Below are 7,673 nucleotides of genomic sequence, written 5' to 3' on the forward strand. Positions count from 1 at the left end.
AATCAAATATTTTAAAAAACTTGTTAAAATTGTCCTATAACACTGATAGCCTCCATAACCTAAATATTTTGACAATATATATTTGTTTTATTTTGATAAATATTTTGACATTTGATGTTTTTACTAAACAAAAGGCGCATTTATTATTTAAATTGCTTGCCAATCAATATATTTCAACTAAATACGTCATACTCACTAATGTACTATTTTTGTAATTCAAAACATTCTTTCAGTTAAATAAATTATTTGGAATTTCTTGAGTCTGCTAATACCCAGGTTAGGTCCCACGTCCCAATCTTAATCAATCTTACCCGTGGCAAACACCAAACAACTATAAAAAATAATCGATTTTTTATAAAAATGCTTCATGATGCTGATTAACATACACTCGCTTTGAAGATAATAGTAATTATTTTCAAACTAGCAATTAAAATCAAACAACTGGTACTAAACTAAACACATTCTGATTGAAATTATGCTAAAGTTATGAGACAAATATGTTAATAGTAACCTTTGTACTTGATATTAATAAAATGAGATTAATTGAAAAAATTGACTGATGCCTGGTGTTTCATTTATATTACGCATTTTAATTTGAAAACAAATAAAATTAGATTATAGTTATAAGTCAGCAATGCGATACGCTATATCAGTATTTACAATTTGGAATAAACAATAAACAAACAAGTATTTTATGAACTAAAATATGAAATTAGATGTCCCCACAATATAAAAAAATTTAATGAATGCAATGAAAGCAGGTAAAAACAAGTAAGCAAACTCGTGCGGGGCCGACCACGTGATAACCTACAACACTAAAATATGTCCAAATCCATTTTGAAAGATTTCGCTTTAGAAAGTATATCATAGAGCACTGCCCAGATATTACCCTTAATTTTGTAACCAGGGACATTTGCCCAATATTTACGCACTCCGTAAACCAATGGTCATCCAAAATGATTCACGCCTCCCTGTCCTTAAATCTCTTAACAAGCAAAAATTTCGTGTCGATTGGTTTCAATTGTGTGTTCAGGGAAATTTTTCTGTTCTTGGTTCATTTGGACCCCTAAATATTTTGCGATCATCTCCACATGCAAGAGGCGCCTCTGTATCTCCCAATTTAGACTCGTCCACATAATTTGCTTGTCTACGATATTTGGCTATATTCGTCAACGAATATTTGTGTATTTTAGATTTCGCCTATAGTTATTTTCAGCGTTTCGGTACAATGGAAATATTGGTATTTTTTCACTCAAAAGTAGTGGTCCATTCAACTCGGAGTGCTTAATTCTAAATTCATGCGAGATTTCGTGTCCTTTGCTCTCTATTTGTGAACCTTTATAACGGCTGGAAAATCAGGAACATTTATAGTTGTTGGTCCATTACAACCCCTAAATATATTGAGGACGCCTTTAAAAACAATAGGCCTAGCCCTCCTGACCCTTGTGAAAATTTTCTTGTGGATCGGACGATAATCGCAATCTGTATATAATGACCCCAACCTGTGTTATAAGCTGAAAAAATATTAAAAAATATACACTTCAATATTATAAGTCAAATTGAAAAAATCGCATGTGATAAAAAATATAACAAAAAAGAAAAACAAGTAAGCATAGGCTATAGCGGGACCGACTTTGTTATACCCTACAACACTACAATATGTTAGAAGCCCCCTTGTGTCCAAATCCATTTTGCAAAATTTCGCTTTTGAAATTAGGATTTTGACTAGGAATATTTGACCTTCATTTATGCACTCCGTCGGGCTGTTAGTTGTTGTAGTCCATTTTACAGCTAAATATAATCCAATGATCATCCAAAATGTTAGAATTCTTCCCTGTCCTTAACTCTCTTCACAGGCGTGTCGATTGGCTTCAATTGTGTTATCGGAAAAATATTTCTGTTTCTGGTTAATTTGAACCCCTAAATATTTTGCAATCATCTCCAAAAGCAAGAAGCCCCCCTGTATCTCCAAATTTAGACTCATGTATATGATTTGCTTGTCCACGATATTTGGCTATATTCGTCAACGAAATCTGCATAAAAAGCCAGAAATTCGCCTTTGTGTATTTCGGATATCGCCTGTAAGTAATGCTGGTATTTTTCACACAAAATTAGTGGTCCATTGTACCCGCTGTCCTTACTTTAACTTTATACGAGATTTCGTGTCCTCTGGTTTCTCTTTCTGACCTTTATAACGTCTGCAAAATCAGGAAAATTTTTAGTTGCTGGTCCATTTCAGCCCCTAATATATTGCGGACATCTTTGAAAACAATAGGCCTAGCCCTTCTGAGCCCAACCCTACCCTTGTGAAAATTTTCGTGAGGATCGGACGATATTTGCAATACTTATATAATATCCCCAACCTGTGTTTTAAGGTTAAAAAAAAATATTACAAAATATTATAAGTCAAGTTGAAAAAATCGCATGCGATAAAAAAATATGAAAAAATAAAAAAATTTCACAAAATACTACAAAATCTACATTAACATCATTACTGGCTTATTTTACTGATATTTTTTTAGATTTTATACTTCTATGTCAAGAGGGCATTCTGAATTGACAAAATTTGTCAAAATCGGTCCAGCCATTCTGGAGATATAAGCATTCTAACTAACATCCCCTTCCTTTGTATATACGCATTGTATATATTTCGCTATATATATATCCGATATATTTACTATAGGCATCTACGTAACGGTGAGAATAGACCTGTTCGTCAATTTTTGATTTCGCGGTATTAAAAATATTCGCGGTTTAATGGAAAATTTGACTTTCATTTAACACAAATGTTGTGGGCTATTTCACCCACTAAATATTACCCGATGACCATCAAAATTGGAAGGCTTCTGCCCAGCCAGAAGCTCTAGCCCCATGCTAGCTTCCGCTTTGATTGGTCTATAATTGCGACCTGTAGAACAACTGCAAAATCAGGAATTTTTTCAGTTTTTGGTCCATTTCAACCCCTAAATATTATGCGATCATCTCCAAAAGAAATAGGGTTCTATTCTGACCTTAACCCCACCTCCATTCTAAATTTCGTGAAGATCGGGCCATAATTGCGACCTGTAGAGTGATTACAAATTAACATGGACAGACGGACATACATGGCTAGATCGACTCAGCTCGGCGAGATAGGAAGATCCATATGTACATTCCTATGTGGGAAACCAATATTTCGTGGTGTTACATAATTTTTGGCCCAATCAAACTTATAATACCCCCAACACATAGTGTTGTAGGGTATAAATATCACAAAATAAAAAATCTATGTTAAGATCATTGTTGACATCTTTTTTTCTAACATGGACAGACGGACGGACGGACATAGCTAGGACGCCTAGCTCGGCGAGATGTGGGAAACCAATATTTCGAGGTCTTACATAATCTTTGGCCCAATCAAATTTATACACATAGTGTTATAAGTTATAACAAGTCAAATAGTTTCAATCGGTTTTGCCAACAGATATATACCCCAACTTTGCGTTATAATTATTTAAACTGTTGACTGTTTATGAGGTATGTTCCAAAGAAGTGGCCCAATATTGTCTGTTTCGTATCTGACCTTTCAACCTACCATATTTGTGCTATATGGACTACATTCTAAACATTTTATGAGATACGTGATAATTTTGTTGTTGGGGTGCCCTAACTGTGGACATGCAAATCAGAAGAAAGCAAATGGGGTTTATTGAACCGAAAATATACGCTGAAAATTTTACCTAGCAATTAAAAGCCCAAATTCAAAGATGTGAATTTGGCGTCTAAAAGTCTATTTAAAAATCATGAACATAGTTCCATGTTTTAGAGGCTATATTTATTGTGCGATCGAGCTGAAAATTTTCACAAATCATTTACTTGGCCCAAGAACGAACCCTATTGAAATTAATTTACATAAAAGAGTAGTAAAATTACTCTTAAAATTTTACACGCCTTAGTGTGTAGGATGTATTTTTCGGAAATCGTACTAAATGACTGAAAAAGTACTAAAATGTCCTAAAGATTAACTAGTTTTTATTGGAATGAGAATAACTGGAATGTAGGATATATGTCTGAAATTTGATATTTAGATTACTGATGGTATTTGATGGTCTTACTTTTGTACAAAAAGTACTAAATGGTACTACAATTGGTATTAGGTGGAGGAACAGAACGGAAAACCTGAAATTTGATGTAGATGTCACGTTTGGTGCCTGTGGTTAAGATATCAAGGTGGTATTGTAAGTGTGTACCATGATTGTTCGAAAAGTACTAAGTGGTACTAAAATGGGTATTGGGTGAAGGGATAGAGCTGGAATCCTCAAATTTTATATTGAAGTCTCTATTGGTATCTGGAATTTAGATATTGAGGTGGTTCGAAAAGTAAAGTGTGCTATAATTGTACGAAAAATACTAAATATGGTTTGGGGTAAAGGAATAGAGAGGAAATCCTAAATTTGATATAGATGGTGTCTTTGATTAATATAGGAGGAGGTACTAAATTGAGCTAAATTTGGTATTGGGTGAAGGGATGGAGCTGAAACCGTGAATTTTAATATTACGATAGTTGTTGGTGTCTAAGATTAAAAAATGGATTGGTTTTTCAAAATTTGAAGGAAAATTACTAAATGGTACTACTTTTGGATCACTATTGGTTCCTAGGATCAAGAGATGTTGATTATTTTGAATAAACTTACTAACTTTAAACTTAACTAACTTTCAGAACTTTTCATTGAGGTCACTGTTGGCTTCTAGGGTTTAATTTGGAGATGATGAAATAGTTTTGAAACGAAAAATTAAATATTGGTTCTATGTGCAATGGTTAACTTCAAGATTAAAACTTGTTTTATGCTGAATCTATAAAAATCTGATGAATTTATAAAATTTAAATAGGTTTTATATAACAAAGTCTAGTTACTGATAACAGCCATTACTCTGATAAGGCATACTGTTTTATACAATTGAAATCACCCAAACATCAGGTTGGCAGTGTATGAACGTTATCAATATACCAAAAGCAAAAACTTATTCACTTTTTATTGTTAAAAAAGTGAATAAAAATTGATGTATTTTCCCTACTTTAATCCTAGAAGCAAGTATGTTAAATTTGGTTAAAAATAGTTTCAGGTGTAGTTATACTTCCCATATGTATGTTTCATTCTATTTGATATTTAAATCTCACACAAACGTAATATACACTCCATAACAATATTTTTATACCCTCCACCAAAAAAAAGTATGGAGGGTATATTAAGTTCGTCATTCCGTTTGTAACTCATCGAAATAATCATTTTAGACCCAACAAAGTATATATATTCTTTATCAGCGTAAAATTCTAAGACGATTTAGCCCTGTCCGTCTGTTGTAATCACGCTACAGTCTAAACGAATTAAGATAGGAAGCTAAAATTTTGCACAGTCTCTCTTTTGTCTACAGGCAGGTCAAGTTCGAAGATGGGCTATATCGGTCCACGATATCGTATAGCCCCCATATAACGGTACCCCCGATGTTCGGTATTTTGATGATTTTATCCACATTTTTCAATGGAATTGTCTGAAATTCCACAAAAGCAGTCTCTTGTGGGCATTTTACCCCCTCAAAAAGAATTGTCTATATATGTCCACGATATCGTATATCCCCCATATAACTGTACCCCCCGATATTCGGTATTTTGATGATGTTAGCCACACTTTTCAATGGAATTGTCTTAAAATCCACACAAGTAGTTCCTTGTGAGTACTTCACCCCCTGAGAGAGAATTGTCTATACAGGTCCACGATATCGTATAGCCCTCATAAAACGGTACCCCCGGTATTTTGATGTTTTTAGCCATATTTTTCAACGGAATGGTCACAAGGGTTTCTTTGTACAAAAGGTGTTCTTTGTGAGCACTTTACCCCTGACAGAGAATTCTCTATATAGGTTAACGATAACGTATAGCTCCCATATAACGATACCCCGCGATATTCGGTATTTTGATGATTTTAGCCACATTTACCAATCGTATTGTCTGAAAATCCACACACGGAGTTCTTTGTGAGCACTTTACCCCTGAAACGGAATTGTCTATATAGGTTCACAATGTCGTATATCCCCCTTATAACGGTATTTTGGTATTTTGATGATTTTAGCCACTTTTTCCAATGGAATTATCTGAAAATCCACACAAGGAGTTCCTTGTGAGTACTTTACACGCAGACATAGATTTGTCTTTATAGGTCCACAATATCGTATATCCCCCCATATCGGCACCTTCCTGTATTTGATATTTTAAAGATTTTAAAAGAACTTTTAATGGATTTTATTTTTTTTTTTTTTTTTGAAAATTTTCTAATTCGCTCCAAATGGTGGAGGGTATTCAAAGTTCGGCCCGACCGAACTTACTGCTTTTTTACTTGTTTTATACTAATATGTGAAATTTGGTGAAAATTGGGTCTGATATAGTTACAGCTTCGATAAATATGCTCCACTCTATTTTTATTTAAGTCTTTTCAAAGTCATAACATACACTCTATAGCAATGTATTTCGTACGAGAAGTCATATAGATCATTAAAATACCTACATCAAATTGGTTCTATTTGCAACTCTAATTTTTTATGGGAAACCCCGCTAACAACTCAAGAACGACAATTCTCACCAATTGAGAATGGCAGAAAAGAATAATATCTAGAAAAATCGAATACAAAGCCCAGAAAAAAAGTGAGAAAATTTTCTAACATTTTGTGATATTTTTTATTTTTTGTCATATGTTTTATGCATGAGATTTTTTAAATTTGACTTACAAGATTGAATTGTAAATTTTGTAATATTTTTCTCACCTTACAACACTATGTCATGCGGGGTGTGGTTAGGTTCAGAAAAAAAGCCTATTGTTTTGAAAGATATTCACAAAATATTGATTAGATCCTATCTACTAAGGACATATAGTATTTTATGATGCTATAGTTTAGGACAGCGCTGAAGCTTAACATTTCGAACGGTCATAAGATAATATTTAGCGAATGAAATCAACCACATCTTTGTATGAAAAATACCAAAATTATCGAAATCACGAATACATGAAATGTCTGTTCTCTACATTGACAAATATCGAAGATACATGAAATCATATAGAGAAATCTAATTTTTCAAAAATTGTTTTTAATACCCATTAACACGATATGGGGCGTATTGCATAGAAACAATTTTGGAATCTGAAATTTCACATTCTTTCCGAAAGAGCGAATAAGCCATTTCACTTAGTAGGAACAGATCGAATGTTTTTGGAAAATATTGGTTCCAGATCTATGATGATTATGACGAAGAGGAACAATTAATTTCCCCATTTGCTTTTATTGTATAGTAGATATGTGTATGTTTCTTAGTGGAATTTTTATTCTAGTCAAAAGGGCTTCAGATCTGCTGAATCTTTGTGTTGTAGGGTATCAAATATTTGTAATTCGAAAAACATATGTTGTTATTAATTCAGAATGATTCAAGTTACAAATGGAATCAATCAAATTACAATTGGAATAATTCGCTTTACAATTGGAATAATTTGAATTTCAAACGGAATAATTCGAATTACAAATAAAATAATTCTAAATACAAATGGAAACAACTTTTTATACCATCCACTAGAAACATGAACATTTTCAAAAAAATTCCGTCGGAAAATACCGCTCAAATGAAATCATCTGGGCTATACGAAGACGTG

The sequence above is a fragment of the Musca domestica genome, unplaced genomic scaffold (genome assembly GCF_030504385.1).
Source record: "Musca domestica strain aabys unplaced genomic scaffold, Musca_domestica.polishedcontigs.V.1.1 117, whole genome shotgun sequence".
NCBI lineage: Eukaryota > Metazoa > Arthropoda > Insecta > Diptera > Muscidae > Musca > Musca domestica.